The sequence below is a fragment of the Arachis hypogaea genome, chromosome 2 (assembly GCF_003086295.3).
Source record: "Arachis hypogaea cultivar Tifrunner chromosome 2, arahy.Tifrunner.gnm2.J5K5, whole genome shotgun sequence".
Taxonomy (NCBI): Eukaryota; Viridiplantae; Streptophyta; class Magnoliopsida; order Fabales; family Fabaceae; genus Arachis; species Arachis hypogaea.
In genome coordinates, this window is record NC_092037.1 from 60,289,729 (window position 1) to 60,304,342 (window position 14,614).

Here is a 14,614-nt window from a genome sequence, read left to right on the forward strand (position 1 = left end):
CTTGACCCTAGGTCACACAAGGCCTTCTTGAAGGTCATGGTGCTTATGGTACAAGGTATTGAAAACTTCCCAGGATCCTGTCTCTTTTGAGGCAGTTTCTGCCTAGACAAGCCATCCAGTTCTTTGGTGAGCAAAGGGGGTTCATCCTCCCAAGTCTCATTTCCAAATAACTTGTCATTTAGCTTCATGATTGCTCCAAGGTTTTTAGCAACTTGCTCTTCAGTGACATACTCATCCTCTTCAGAGGAAGAATACTCATCAGAGCTCATGAATGGCAGAAGTTAGTTCAATGGAATCTCTATGGTCTCATTTTGAGCCTCAGATTCCCATGGTTCCTCATTGGGGAACTCATTGAAGGCCAGTGGACGCCCAGTGAGGCCTTCCTCAGTGGCGTTCACTGCCTCTTCTTCCTCCCAAAATTCGGCCATGTTGATGGCCTTGCACTCTCCTTTTGGATTTTCTTCTGTATTGCTTGGAAGAGTACTAGGAGGGAGCTCAGTAATTTTCTTACTCAGCTGACCCACTTGTCCTTCCAAATTTCTAATGGAGGACCTTGTTTCAGTCATAAAACTTTGTGTGGTCTTGATCAGATCAGAGACCATGGTTGCTAAGTTAGAGGTATTTTGCTTAGAATTCTCTGTCTGTTGCTGAGAAGATGATGGAAAAGGCTTGCTATTGCTAAACCTGTTTCTTCCACCATTATTATTGTTGAAACCTTGTTGAGGTCTCTGTTGATCCTTCCATGAAAGATTTGGATGATTCCTCCATGAAGGATTGTAGGTGTTTCCATAGGGTTCTCCCATGTAATTCACCTCTTCCATTGAAGGGTTCTCAGGATCATAAGCTTCTTCCTCAGATGAAGCTTCCTTAGTACTGCTTGGTGCATTTTGCATTCCAGACAGACTTTGAGAAATCATATTGACTTGTTGAGTCAATATTTTGTTCTGAGCCAAAATGGCATTCAGAGTGTCAATTTCAAGAACTCCCTTCTTCTGACTAATCCCATTGTTCACAGGATTTCTTTCAGAAGTGTACATGAATTGGTTATTTGCAACCATTTCAATCAGTTCTTGAGCTTCAGTAGGCGTCTTCTTCAGATGAAGAGATCCTCCAGAAGAGCTATCCAAAGACATCTTGGACAGTTCAGAGAGACCATCATAGAAAATACCTATGATGCTCCATTCAGAAAGCATATCAGAAGGACACTTTCTAATTAATTGTTTGTATCTTTCCCACGCTTCATAGAGGGATTCTCCTTCCTTCTGTTTGAAGGTTTGGACTTCCACTCTAAGCTTACTCAATTTTTGAGGTGGAAAGAACTTTGCCAAGAAGGCATTGACTAGCTTTTCCCAAGAGTCCAGGCTTTCTTTAGGTTGAGAGTCCAACCATATTCTAGCTCTGTCTCTTACAGCAAAAGGGAATAGCATAAGTCTGTAGACCTCAGGGTCAACCCCATTAGTCTTGACAGTGTCACAGATTTGCAAGAACTCAGCTAAAAACTGATGAGGATCTTCCAGTGGAAGTCCATGGAACTTGCAATTCTATTGCATTAGAGAAACTAATTGAGGCCTAAGCTCAAAGTTGTTTGCTTCAATGGCAGGGATAGAGATGCTTCTCCCATGGAAGTCGGGAGTAGGTGCAGTAAAGTCACCCAGCACCTTCCTTGCATTGTTGGCATTGTTGTTTTCGGCTGCCATGTGTTCTTCTTCTTTGAATAATTCGGTCAGGTCCTCTAAAGAGAGTTGTGCTTTGGCTTCTCTTAGCTTTCTCTTCAAGGTCCTTTCAGGTTCAGGATCAGCCTCAACAAGAATGCTTTTGTCTTTGCTCCTGCTCATAAGAAAGAGAAGAGAACAAGAAAATGTGGAATCCTCTATGTCACAGTATAGAGATTCCTTGAAGTGTCAGAGGAAAAGAAGAGTAGAAGACAGAAGTAGAAAATTCGAACTTATCAAAGAAGATGGAGTTCGAATTTTGCATTAAGGGATAGTGTTAGTCCATAAATAGAAGGATGTGAGAAGAAGGGAAGTGATTTTCGAAAATTAAGTAAAAATTTTGAAAACATTTTTGAAAAACATTACTTAATTTTCGAAAATGAAAGTGGGAAAGAAGTGAAGTGATTTTTGAAAAAGATTTTGAAATTAGAAATCAAAGAGATTTGTTTGAAAATTATTTTGAAAAAAGATGTGGTTAAGAAAATATGATTGGTTCTAAAAAGATGTGATTGAGAAGATATGATTTGAAAAATATTTTAAAAAAGATTTGAGTTTGAAAATTAAAAACTTGACTAACAAGAAAAGATATGATTCAAATATTAAACCTTTCTCAACAGAAAAGGCAGCATAATTGAAATGTTGAATCAAATCATTAATTGATAGTAAGTATTCTTGAAAATGGAAAGAAATTGATTTTGAAAAATATTTTGATTGAAAAATTGATTTGAAAAAGATTTGATTTTGAAAAAGTTTGAAAACCTGAAAAAAATTGCATTGAAAAACAGAATCTTCCCCCTTGTGCCATCCTGGCGTTAAACGCCCAGAATGGTGCACATTCTGGCGTTAAACGCCCAGAATGGTGCACATTCTGGCGTTTAACACCCAAAACTATACCTTTTTGGGCGTTAAACGCCCAACCAGGTACCCTGGCTGGCGTTTAAACGCCAGTCTGTCCTTCTTCACTGGGCATTTTGAACGCCCAGCTTTTTCTGTATAATTCCGCTGCTGTATGTTCTGAATCTTCAATTCTCTGTATTATTGACTTGAGAAGACACAAATTAAAATATTTTTGGATTTTTTATAATAAGGAAAAGTCAAAATGCAACAAGAATCAAATAACAATGCATGCAAGACCCCAAACTTAGCAGTTTGTATACTACTGACACTAATGAGAATGCATATGAGACACACAAATACTCAAGTCAAGAGAATTCAAAGATTAGAGTAAGAAATCATCAAGAACTACTTGCAAATCCTTAAGACACATGAATGAATGCATGCAATTTGACACCAAACTTAAGATGAGACACTAGACTCAAACAAGAAATTTTTGGATTTTATGATTTTTTGATTTTTTTGTGTTTTTCGAAAATTAAGTGGAAAAAGGTATCAAAGTTCTTAATGAGAATTCCAGGAATCATGCAATGTTAGTCTAAAGCTTTAGTCTAAAGAAATTAGACATGGCCAGCCAAGCTTCAGCAGAACATTGCATTCAAGAGCTAAATTGATGAAGATCAATCAGCTTTGGTGATGATAAGAATATCACCTTGAAACACTAGAATTCATTCTTAAGAACTCTAAAGAAAAAAAATACCTAATCTAAGCAACAAGATGAACCGTCAGTTGTCCAAACTAGAACAATCCCCGACAACGGCGCCAAAAACTTGGTAGCGCGAAATTGTGAACAATACTTTTCACAACTCTCATAATCCCCGGTCATGAACCCCAAAAACTTGGTGTTCAATACCATGGCATTACACAACTTTGCACAACTAACCAGCAAGTGCACTGGGTCATCCACGTAATAAACCTTACGCGAGTAAGGGTCGATCCCACGGAGATTGTTAGTATGAAGCAAGCTATGGTCATCTTGTAAATCTTAGTCAGGCAAACTCAATTGGATATGATGATGAACGAAAATAAACAATAAGATAAAGATAGAGGTACTTATGTAATTCATTGGTAGGAACTTCAGATAAGCGCATGAAGATGCCTTCCCTTCCGTCTCTCTGCTTTCCTACTGTCTTCATCCAATCCTTCTTACTCCTTTCCATGGCAAGCTTGTGTAGGGTTTCACCGTTGTCAATGGCTACCTCCCATCCTCTCAGTGAAAACGATTGCATATGCTCTGTCACAGCACGCGGAATTCAGCTGTCGGTTCTCGGTCAGGCCGGAATAGAATCCATCGATTCTTTTGCGTCTGTCACTAACGCCCCGCCTGCTAGGAGTTTGAAGCACGTCACAGTCATTCAATCATTGAATCCTACTCAGAGTACCACAGACAAGGTTAGACCTTCCGGATTCTCTTGAATGCCGCCATCAGTTCTAGCCTATACCACGAAGACTCTGATCTCACGGAATGGTTGGCTCGTTTGTCAGACGAGCACTCGGTTGTCAGGCGATCAACCATGCATCGTGCAATTAGGAATCCAAGAGATATTCACCCAATCGAAGGTAGAACGGAGGTGGTTGTCAGTCACACGTTCATAGGTGAGAATGATGATGAGTGTCACGAATCATCACATTCATCAAGTTGAAGAACAAGTGATATCTTAGAACAAGAGCAAGCGGAATTGAATGGAAGAACAATAGTAATTGCATTAATACTCGAGGTACAGCAGAGCTCCACACCTTAATCTATGGTGTGAAGAAGCTCCACCGTTGAAAATACATAAGAACAAGAGTGATCATTGGTTTCGGCCCCAGAGAGGGAACCAGAAGAACCAAGATGAAAATACAATAGTAAAAGGTCCTATATATATAGAGAACTAGTAGCCTAGGGTTTACAGAGATGAGTAAATGACATAAAAATCCACTTCCGGGCCCACTTGGTGTGTGCTTGGGCTGAGCATTGATGCATTTTCGTATAGAGACTCTCCTTGGAGTTAAACGCCAGCTTTTATGCCAGTTTGGGCGTTTAACTCCCATTTTGGTGCCAGTTCCGGCGTTTAACGCTGGAATTCCTGAGGGTGACTTTGAACGCCGATTTGGGCCATCAAATCTTGAGCAAAGTATGGACTATCATATATTGCTGGAAAGCCCAGGATGTCTACTTTCCAACGCCGTTGAGAGCGCGCCAATTGGGCTTCTGTAGCTCCAGAAAATCCACTTCGAGTGCAGGGAGGTCAGAATCCAACAGCATCTACAGTCCTTTTTAGTCTCTGAATCAGATTTTTGCTCAGGTCCCTCAATTTCAGCCAGAAAATACCTGAAATCACAGAAAAACACACAAACTCATAGTAAAGTCCAGAAAAGTGAATTTTAACTAAAAACTAATAAAAATGTACTAAAAACTCAACTCAAACTACTAAAAACATACTAAAAACAATGCCAAAAAGCGTACAAATTATCCGCTCATCATCTGTAGACCTCAGGGTCAACCCCATTAGTCTTGACAGTGTCACAGATTTGCAAGAATTCAGCTAAAAACTGATGAGGATCTTCCAATGGAAGTCCATGGAACTTGCAATTCTGTTGCATTAGAGAAACTAATTGAGGCTTAAGCTCAAAGTTGTTTGCTCCAATGGCAGGGATAGAGATGCTTCTCCCATAGAAGTCGGGAGTAGGTGCAGTAAAGTCACCCAGCACCTTCCTTGTATTGTTGGCATTGTTGTTTTCGGCTGTCATGTGTTCTTCTTCTTTGAAGATTTCTGTTAGGTCCTCTACAGAGAGTTGTGCCATGCCTTCTCTTAGCTTTCGCTTCAAGGTCCTTTCAGGTTCAGGATTAGCCTCAACAAGAATGCTTTTGTCCTTGCTCCTGCTCATAAGAAAGAGAAGAGAACAAGAAAATGTGGAATCCTCTATGTCACAGTATAGAGATTCCTTGAGGTGTCAGAGGAAAAGAAAAATAGAAGGCAGAAGTAGAAAATTCGAACTTATCAAAGAAGATGGAGTTCGAATTTTGCATTAAGGAATAGTGTTAGTCCATAAATAGAAAGATGTGAGAAGAGGGGAAGCAATTTTCGAAAATTAAGTAAAAGATTTTGAAAACATTTTGAAAAACACTAATTGATTTTCGAAAACCATGATTGAGAAAGAAGTGAAGTGATTTTTGAAAAAGATTTTGAAATTAGAAATCAAAAAGATTTGATTGAAAACTATTTTGAAAAAGATGTGGTTAAGAAGATATGATTGATTTTAAAAAGATGTGATTGAAAAGATATGATTTGAAAAACATTTTAAAAAGATTTGATTTTGAAAATTAATGACTTGGCTATCAAGAAAAGATATGATTCAAACATTAAACCTTTCTCAACAGAAAAGGCAACATACTTGAAATGTTGAATCAAATCATTAATTGATAGCAAGTATTTTTAAAAACAAAAAGAAATTGATTTTGAAAAATATTTGATTGAAAAGATTTGATTTGAAAAAGATTTGATTTTGAAAAATTTTGAAAACTTGAAAAAAAATTGCATTGAAAACAAAATCTTCCCTCTTGTGCCATCCTGGCGTTAAACGCCCAGAATGGTGCACATTCTGGCGTTTAACGCCCAAACTACTACCCTTTTGGGCGTTAAACGCCCAACCAGGTACCCTGGCTGGCGTTAAACGCCAGTCTGCCCTTCTTCACTGGGCGTTTTGAACGCCCAGCTTTTTTTGTGCACTTCCTCTGCTGTATGTTCTGAATCTTCAATTCTCTGTATTATTGACTTGAAAAGACACAAATTAAAAATATTTTTGGATTTTTAATAATGAGGAATAATCAAAATGCAACTAAAATCAAATAACAATGCATGCAAGACACCAAACTTAGCAGTTTGTATACTACTGACACTAATGAGAATGCATATGAGACACATAAACACTCAAGTCAAGAGAATTCAAAGATCAGAGAAAGAAATCATCAAGAACAACTTGAAGATTAATGATATGCACGAATGCAAGAAGAATAGAAACATGCAATTGACACCAAACTTAAAATGAAACACTAGACTCAAACAAGAAATATTTGGATTTTATGATTTTGTAAATTTTTTGTGCTTTTTTCGAAAATTAAGTGGAAAAGAAAATAAAGGTATCAAAATCCTTAATGAGAATTCCAGGAATCATGCAATGTTTAGTCTAAGACTCCGGTCCAGGAATTAGACATGGCTTCACAGCCAGCCAAGCTTTCAAAGAAAGCTTCGGTCCAAAACACTAGACATGGCCAAAGGCCAGCCAAGCCTTAGCAGATCACTGCTCCAATAGCAAGATTGATAGAAATCAACAAGCTCTTGTGATGATAAGTTGAAACCTCGGTCCAATGAAATTAGACATGGCTTCACAGCCAGCCAGACTTCAACAGATCATCATGAAACACTATAATTCATCTTCAAGAATTCTGAAAAAAAAGACCTAATCTAAGCAACCAGATGAACCGTCAGTTGTCCATACTCGAACAATCCCCGGCAACGGCGCCAAAAACTTGGTATGCGAAATTGCAATCACACTTTTGCAACTCCGCACAACTAACCAGCAAGTGTACTGGGTCGTCCAAGTAATAAACCTTACGCGAGTAAGGGTCGATCCCACAGAGATTGTTGGTATGAAGCAAGCTATGGTCACCTTGTAAATCTTAGTCAGGCAAACTCAAATGGATATGAATGATATATGAATAAAACATAAAGATAAAGATAGAGATATTTATGTAATTCATTGGTGGGAATTTCAGACAAGCGTATGGAGATGCTTGGTCCCTTCCGTCTCTCTGCTTTCCTACTGTCTTCATCCAATCCTTCTTACTCCTTTCCATGGCAAGCTTATGCAAGGGTTTCACCGTTGTCAGTGGCTACCTCCCATCCTCTCAGTGGAAATGTTCAACGCACCCTGTCACGGCACGGCTATCCATCTGTCGGTTCTCAATCAGGCCAGAATAGAATCCAGTGATTCTTTTGCGTCTGTCACTAACGCCCCGCCCTCAGGAGTTTGAAGCTCGTCACAGTCATTCAATCATTGAATCCTACTCAGAATACCACAGACAAGGTTAGACCTTCCGGATTCTCTTGAATGCCGCCATCAGTTCTAGCCTATACCACGAAGACTCTGATCTCACGGAATGGCTGGCTCGGTTGTCAGGCGAGCACTCGGTTGTCAGGCGATCAACCATGCATCGTGTATCAGGAATCCAAGAGATATTCACCCAATCTAAGGTAGAACGGAGGTGGTTGTCAGGCACACGTTCATAGGTGAGAATGATGATGCGTGTCACGGATCATCACATTCATCAAGTTGAAGAACAAGTGATATCTTAGAACAAGAACAAGCGGAATTGAATAGAAGAACAATAGTAATTGCATTAATACTCGAGGTACAGCAGAGCTCCACACCTTAATCTATGGTGTGTAGAAACGCCACCGTTGAAAATACATAAGAACAAGGTCTAGGCATGGCCGAATGGCCAACCTCCCAAACGTGATCTAAGAACTAGATGTCCAAAGATTAGAAGATGAAAATACAATAGTAAAAGGTCCTATATATAGAAAACTAGTAGCCTAGGGTTTACAGAGATGAGTAAATGACATAAAAATCCACTTCCGGGCCCACTTGGTGTGTGCTTGGGCTGAGCATTGAAGCATTTTCGTGTAGAGACTCTTCTTGGAGTTAAACGCCAGCTTTTGTGTCAGTTTGGGCGTTTAACTCCCACTTTGGTGCCAGTTCCGGCGTTTAACGCTGGGAATTCTGAGGGTGACTTTGAACGCCGGTTTGGGCCATCAAATCTTGGGCAAAGTATGGACTATCATATATTGCTGGAAAGCCCAGGATGTCTACTTTCCAACGCCGTTGAGAGCTCTCCAATTGGCCTTCTGTAGCTCCATAAAATTCACTTCGAGTGCAGGGAGGTCAGAATCCAACAGCATCTGCAGTCCTTTTTAGCCTCTTAATCAGATTTTTGCTCAGGTCCCTCAATTTCAGCCAGAAAATACCTGAAATCACAGAAAAACACAGAAAAACACACAAACTCATAGTAAAGTCCAGAAAAGTGAATTTTAACTAAAAACTAATAAAAATATACTAAAAACTAACTAGATCATACTAAAAACATACTAAAAACAATGCCAAAAAGCGTACAAATTATCCGCTCATCAAGCATTTAGTGCGATCATGAGGTACAGATAAACCACTATTTTATGGCTTATATTGTGCTAACTTGAATGGTTTTTATTAGCTTTTCTCCCACTTATTCATATGATTAGCATGATATTACAATTCCTTCCCAAAGTTGTTCTATGGTTGAAAACTTGCTTCCTAGAGATCTTTTTATTGTGTATTTTAATTCTCCTTTATACCATTCGATGTCGTGATCCGTGTGTTAAGTGTTTCAAGCTTCATAGGGCAGGAATGGCTTAGAGAATGGAGAGGAAGCTTGCAAAAATGGAAGGAACATAAGAAACCAAGGAGATGACCAGCAAACATCGACGCGGACGCATGGCTCACGTGACCGCGCGAAATGCAAAAAATCGCAGTGACGCATTCGCGTGCCTGACGCGAACGCATGGATTGGGATCTGCACGAATGACGCGAACGCGTGGACGACGCGTACGCGTGGCAAGAAAAACGCTGAATGACGTGCACATGTGGACGACGCGTACGCGTAACATGCGCGATCTGCAGAATTAACAGAAATTGCTGGGAGCGATTTCTGGGCTATTTTTGGCCCAGAAAACACAGATTAGAGGCTATAAAGTGGGGGAATGCATCCATTCAAAAGGAAAAGCGGATAATACATAATTTTAGTTTTAGATGTAGTTATCTAGAGAGAGAGGCTCTCTCCTCTCTCTTAGGTTTTAGGATTAAGATTTAGGATTAGGATTTCTTCGTCTTTTCAATTCCAGGTTTAATATTCCTTTACTTTACTTTATGTTTTCTTCTACTTTTATTTATTAATGACTTATGTTGCCAATTTGGCTTATGAACTTTCCATGTTAGAATTGATTTTCTTATTTAATATAAATGGAGGTATTTCAGATATATGATTTTTATTTAGCTTTCTATATTCTTGGCTTTGGTTGAGTAATTAGAGACTCTTGAGTTATCAAACTCTTTTGTTGATTGATAATTGGAAGTTGCTAATTGACTTGAATTCCACTAACTCTAGTCTTTCTTTGGGAATTGACTAGGACTTGAGGATTCATATTGATTTATCCACTTGACTTACCTTCATAGTTAGAGTTTGACCAAGTGGGAGCAACGAGCAATTCTCATCACAATTGATAAGGATAACTAGGATAGGACTTCTAATTTTCATACATTGCCAAGAGTTTTCTTAGCTATTGATTTATTAATTCCTGCAATTTATTTCTCTTGTTCAAACCTTTCAAAAACCCAAAAATATTGTTTTCCATAATCAATAATAAAACACACCTCCCTGCAATTCCTTGAGAAGACGACCCGAGGTTTGAATACTTTGGTTTATAAATTTTTCTGGGTTTATTACTTGTGACAACCAGAACTTTTGCACGAAAGGATTCTCTGTTGGTTTAGAAACTATAGGACAATTTACCATTTTAAAATAATTGGGAAAAACCTTTACCAGATTACAACAATTGGAAAGTTCATACCTTTATGTCTTGTTTCATTTTATATCGAAACCGTGGGAGCTTAGCACGGTTTCTAAATGAACATAAACCGTGCCTGCTAGCTAGGTTTTATGTTGAAGAGCATTTGAATGTAAACCGTGGAAGGCAGCCACGGTTTACCCTCGGTGAATGCAACACATAAATCGTGGGAGGCAGCCACGGTTTATGAGAAAGATTTTGTATGCATAAAACTTTGGAGGCAGCCACGGTTTATACATGAGCGACTATGTGAAGTAGGGTGGCTGATAGAGAATCCGAGGAGCTTTGTGGTTTATAGAGTCAACAAACTTATTTACGTTTTAATAAGATTTGAATTGTATTGTATATTTTTATTTTTTAATTAATTTAATTTTATATAAATAATTAGAATTTTAAATTATAAAATTTGTATTAGTTTGTAATTTAAAATTTAAATAGACATAATTTAAATTAATAATTTATAAAATTGTATGTATTCGTATTATTGTACTCATATGATTTATTTTTACTATTGTATTCATATGAATATTTGTAACTAACTATAACTAACTATAAGTTTACAAATATGATACTATAAATTTACAAATATGATACTATATAAATCAATGATATGTGTAAACTTATAGTTAGTTATTGTAATTGTGTAAAGTAAAGTACTTTACAAGGATATTTATTGAAACTAATATGTTAATTATTTATATACTTAATCTGGACACTATAATTTCGCATTAAGATAAAAAAACTATTAAAATTATCATGGCTTATTATAATCAACTACTATTAATATTATTGCACATCATTCAGCCACTATATTTATAATTCAATGATTATAATGTAATTTGAAGTATTCCAAAGTCAAAATACATGATATAAGACATCCAACACAATTACATTGTGAACTTTACACATATATGTACTAATATCTCAAAAATTCAGTCAAAGATCAATAGGCATATTTAACGATTGTCACTGAAGTTATTACATATAATTCAAAAATTAAATTATACCACTCAATGGTATTTTCATATGATAATTTAAAATGTTGAGGATAAATAAAAATAAAAGATGAAATTAGATGATAATTAAATACATTCATATTATTTTCAAATTAAAAGAATATACTTATTTAAAATAATATGATTACGTTTATTTAAATTTAAAAATTTTAATAAGAATAAGTTTATTTAAAATATTAAAATTTTAAATTTTAAATAGACCTACTTATATTAATTTTAAATTTTATTTAAAATAATATGAATATATTTATTTAAATTAAAAATTTAAAATAATAAGAGTACATTTATTTAAAAAATTTTAATTTAAAAATAATATAAGTGTATTTATTTGTTAGTTAAAAATTAGCAACCGTTATTTTTTTTAAATCGAATAAATATAATTAATCATATGAATACAATAGTAAAAATAAATCATATGAGTACAATAATACGAATACATACAATTTTATAAATTATTAATTTAAATTATGTCTATTTAAATTTTAAATTACAAACTAATACAAATTTTATAATTTAAAATTCTAATTATTTATATAAAATTAAATTGATTAAAAAATAAAAATATACTAATACAATTCAAATCGTATTAAAACGTAAATAAGTTTGCTGACTCCATAAACCACAAAGCTCCTCGAGTTCTCTCTCAGCCACCCTACTTCACATAGCCGCTCATGCATAAACCGTGGCTGCCTCCAAAGTTTTATGCACACAAAATCTTCTTCATAAACCGTGGCTGCCTTCCACGGTTTATGTGTTGCATTCACCGAGGGTAAACCGTGGCTGCCTCCCACGGTTTACATTCAAATACTCTTCAACATAAAACCTGGCTAGCAGACACGGTTTATGTTCATTTAGAAACCGTGCTAAGCTCCCACGGTTTCTATATAAAATGAAACAAGACATAAAGGTATGAACTTTTCAATTGTTGTAATTTGGTAAAGGTTTCTTCCAATTATTTTAAAATGGTAAATTGCCCTATTTTTCTTGTTTGTTTTCTTTGCTTTGATCTAAAAATTCTAAGTTTGGTGTCATTTTATTATTTTTCTCTTTCCTCATTAATTTCAAAAATATCTTTTCTTATTATTTTAATTGATTTTTTTCGAAAATTACAAAAAAAATCAGATTTTTATTTTAAAATTTTTATCTTATCTTATCTTAGTTTTAAATTTCAAAATTCAAATCTTTTTTCAAAAATCATATCTTTTTTCAAAATCTTATCTTATCTTATTTCAAAATCGAAATTTAAAATCCCAATATTTAAAATTCCAAAATTCAAAATTCAAATTTCAAAATTTAAATTTAAAATTTTAAAAACCAAACCTTTTCAAAATTTAAACATTTTTCAAATCTTTATCTTATATTGTTATCAGTGTTTCTAAGTTTTAGGAGTTTATTTTCATTAATTTTTTTATTAGTTTTTGTTTTTATTTTCTTTAGCTACTATAAATTCTCACCCCTCTGGTTTCAAGTTTAGTTCCAATATTGTTGTAGGGAATGGAAGCTCTAATAGGAACAGGCATCAAGGTTGGAAGAATTAAAGGTAGGAGGAGCCACAGGGATTTGATCAACCCTTTTGGCAACTACCTCCGCCAACATACTATGACCAAGAGCCATTCCAAGAAGCATATCAAGATACTGGCTATGGTGAGCGCTCTTTTGATTATCAACAACCACCACCATACGCCTATGAACCCCCTCCTCAACATAGCTTTGAACCACAATACTCACAAGCCCCTTACCACCAAACACCCCATACCAACTACCTTATGAGCCAAACAAACCATACATAGAACCACCCCAATTTCAACCCAATTACTCCCAAGAACTACCACCTCTATATACACCACATCCATATCCATCAATCCAAGAGCCTTATGATCCTACTTATGATATCCAATCAGAACAAGAGTTAAGGGATCTTCTCAAGGAAACAGTATATCAATTTCAAGCAACCCTTTGTCAATTGGACCGAGCGGTAAGCCGAATGGCACCCGGATCTCTCATGGATAAAGAATCTCAATTTGAGAACAAGAAACTGAAGTGTGTGGTGCCACAAGTGGTCTTTTTCATGGGAACCACCCTCTTATCATGAGGAACCACCCTCTTATCATGAACCATTTCTCCCAAGTAATGAACCCTCATATCCACCCCAATCTCCAATGAATGACATCCTTCGTGGTCTTTTTCAAGGGCAAGAAAAGATGAAAAGGGATGTACTAGAATTCGCGACTGCCCTAACTGAGGTAGTAAATCAATTAGCTTCCTAACATCTGAGCACTCAAAATACTCCCATGGCTTCATGTGGAGAATCAATAGAAGAGCGTAGCATGAAGGAGACATTAGAAACTCCGGTGGATAATGAGGAACATGGCTTTGTATTGGAACAAGTGGAGGAAGCCATAATAGTTGAAGAGGAAGAAGTGGTTGAAGACTTAGGAGATGCTGAACCTCCATGGGAAAGTCAAGTTATAGAGCCTCCTTCAAAGATGTTTGAAATTGATGTTAAAGAGGGCGTACAACCTCCAAAGCATGTCATGGTTGAAGACTTGGAAGAGGTTAATCAAGAGATGGAGATTCAAAGAGAAGAAGCACAACCTCCCATGCCCTTCGTGAGCAATGAAGAAGAAATCGAATTGGAAGAAAGATACCAAGAGGAAGAGGTTGATATTGAAGAAGCTTGCAAAGAGGTGGAAGATGTCAAAGAAGAGCACAAGGGAGTGGAGCTTGCAAGATCATTAGAAACACCTCTCCCAAAGCCATTACCGTCCAATACAACATTCAAATGGGTAAAATTATTACCCTTAACCTTTACTTTCCCACTTGAATATGGGCTTCTAGAGACGGATGGTCAACTTAGAGCTCTTTATGGCATTAAGAGCAAGAGAAAGATGGTTAGTGGTTGGAGTTGTCAAGCAAGGTTCAACATGGTTGTATGCTCCAAGTTGAAATGCAAGGTTTGGTGTAAAGCTCAATTGAATGGGTCTAGGAAGCTGTTTGGATGCCTTAGTGAGAATTTCAATTGCGAGCCACCCGGATGGAATCATGATAATCAACAAGAAGACGGGTGCAAAAGCAAGATTTGGGACCCCGAAATTCAGTCTAGCAATCAATACTCTTGGGGCCTTGCCACTTGCTTTAACCTGCTTAAAGGCTCTTTGGGCCTAGTTTGGGATCCCGGAAGCCATTGGAATTACAAACATTGGTGGGGATTTAAGGATCAGTACAAGCACAAGCCACCATGACTAGGGACTCACCAAATGTCCAACTTAAGGACTTTAACTAAAGGTGCTAGGTGGGAGACAACCAACCATGGTATATTTTTTCCTTTTTGTTCTTAGTTTTATGTTAT

The 14,614-nt window shown here is 36.7% G+C and overlaps 1 non-coding gene across 1 annotated transcript; it reads left to right on the plus strand.

Moving 5' to 3' along the window:
• Positions 1-1,187: 1,187 nt before the first annotated feature.
• Positions 1,188-1,295, plus strand: LOC112766097 (small nucleolar RNA R71). Its single transcript, XR_003184111.1, has one exon. It is a non-coding gene; the product is annotated as a small nucleolar RNA R71 (small nucleolar RNA).
• Positions 1,296-14,614: the final 13,319 nt, after the last annotated feature.